General features: G+C 41.0%; 1 protein-coding gene and 1 long non-coding RNA gene across 2 annotated transcripts in view; one reads left to right on the top strand and one right to left on the bottom strand.

Moving 5' to 3' along the window:
* The window catches only part of TP53BP2 (tumor protein p53 binding protein 2), a 57,567-nt gene that overhangs the window by 8,460 nt on the left and 47,155 nt on the right, over positions 1 to 1,952 (top strand). The gene's annotated exons all lie outside the window — the stretch shown is intronic.
* LOC140329556 (uncharacterized) overlaps positions 1 to 1,952 on the bottom strand; it is a 10,512-nt gene that overhangs the window by 6,927 nt on the left and 1,633 nt on the right. The window contains exon 2 of the long non-coding RNA XR_011920509.1: positions 1,778 to 1,864. This is a non-coding gene — a long non-coding RNA (uncharacterized lncRNA). The remainder of the gene's footprint in view (positions 1 to 1,777; positions 1,865 to 1,952) is intronic.

Below are 1,952 nucleotides of genomic sequence, written 5' to 3'. Positions count from 1 at the left end.
TCCTTTAGGGTTCAGCTAATCACATGACTATGGACTTTGTACAGCGCTGCGTAATATGTTGGCACTGTTTAAATACCGTGTAATAATATAATAATATCACATAAAGATTTAGTCTATACATGAGCAGCTACAGCCGGCAGTGCAAGGTTTGCCCTGGGTAACTGAGTCTTTTTTTTCCCCATCATGAGAGTAGCGGCACATTCCTTGGTGCCAAGTCATTCCCATGTTTTATTTGTCATTACGTAATTTGAGAGTGTACAGCCACGTAACATTTCATTCCATACCTGTCCCACCCTCACCTGCCAGTGGATGTCTCACTCCAGGATGTCCGTATCATGTACAGGGCTGATCTTCAATATTGCCAAATGATCCTTGAGTTTCATACAACTATGTCTGGCAAAGAGCATAAATAGGACACAATGCATGCAACATGCTTGGACATCTTGGTTTTGGACAGATAGGCACAGCCATTAGATTTGTCTAATGCCAAGCATTATTATTACACAGTATTTATATAGCGCCTACATATTACACAGCAAAGTACAAAGACCATAGTCATGTCACTAGCTGTTCCTCTAGGGCTCACAATCTAATGTCCCTACCATAGTCATTACCACAATCTAAGGTCAGTTTTGCGGGGAAGCCAATTAACATAACTGCATGCTTTGGAATGTGGGAGGAAACCGGAGTACCTGGAGGAAACCCACACAAACACAGGGAGACTCTGCAAACTCCATGCAGATAGTGTTCTGGCCGAGATTGGAACCTGAAACCTAGTATTGCAAAGACCAGAATGCCAACCACTGAACCACCACAGCATCCATCAATTTTTTAATGAATTGTACAATGCTAAAAGATGAATGTAGACTGAAGTCCGGTGTTGGACTGGATCTGCAGTCACCTATCATAGGATGTGATCTGTTCAGCCGGAAGTGCAGAATGCGGAGCTAAAAGTGAATGTGGGTTACTATAAAAAGCACTGTTAGTTATTCATGGGGTTATGGGATATTACATAAGACTGTTAGAAATTGCATGTAACAAAAGACTGTCAGAGACTGCCCCATGTAACAAATGACTATCAGAGACTGTCACATGAAACAAAAGACTTGCAGAGACTGTCACATGAAACAAAAGACTTGCAGAGACTGCCCCATGTAACAAAAGACTGTCAGAGACTGCCCCATGTAACAAAGGACCATCAGAGACTGCCCCGTATACCAAAGGTCAGAGACTGCTCCGTGTACCAAAGGACCGTCAGAGACTGCTCCATACGTGCGCAGCTGCATCAGGGCTCCTGGACAGTCCTCAGCCATACAGTCCCCTGCAAGCCCAGTCTTAGTTTACAGAAGAAAGAGGGAAAGATATAGAAATTGGGGTAGGAGGTTGTTGGTTGGGGTGCAAGATTTATTTGGGGGAATGACACCTTTCCTTCATAGTATAACAATTAAATACCAACCCCAAAGTAAATAGAAATAAAATGGAAAAAGTAGAGAAGGCTGAGGTGTTTTCTAGGCAAAAGTACGATTGTATTGAAACATCAAGCGGGTATACAATCAATAATGAAAATCATATTCAAATACATTCATAAGAAAAGAGACATCCCATTGAATTTGTCATAGGGATGATGCCTGTCAACAGAAACAACTAGGAAAGCTCCATAATCATGAGAGCGTAATGTAGCTGAGAGACAGAGCAATAACATATTTAATCAATAAATATCATGTAGTGACATAAGATTTACACAGATATTAAACAGAGTTCAGAAATGATTACTTACTTTTACCTTACATTATAGAGTTGTCTACCTTTTTATGTAAAGTGAAATTTCTGAGTTTAGGTACGCTTTCATCTTACTTTTTCCATTCTAGGAAGAGGTAAAATAAAGAGGGGTAAGGGGGATAGAATGAGAGAGGGAGAGGTAAAAATAGAGATTTGGGTGGAGGGGGGTGTTG

Source organism: Pyxicephalus adspersus, chromosome 4, assembly GCF_032062135.1.
Source record: "Pyxicephalus adspersus chromosome 4, UCB_Pads_2.0, whole genome shotgun sequence".
In the NCBI taxonomy this organism is placed as follows: domain Eukaryota; kingdom Metazoa; phylum Chordata; class Amphibia; order Anura; family Pyxicephalidae; genus Pyxicephalus; species Pyxicephalus adspersus.
This window is presented reverse-complemented; position numbering and strand designations above follow the sequence as displayed.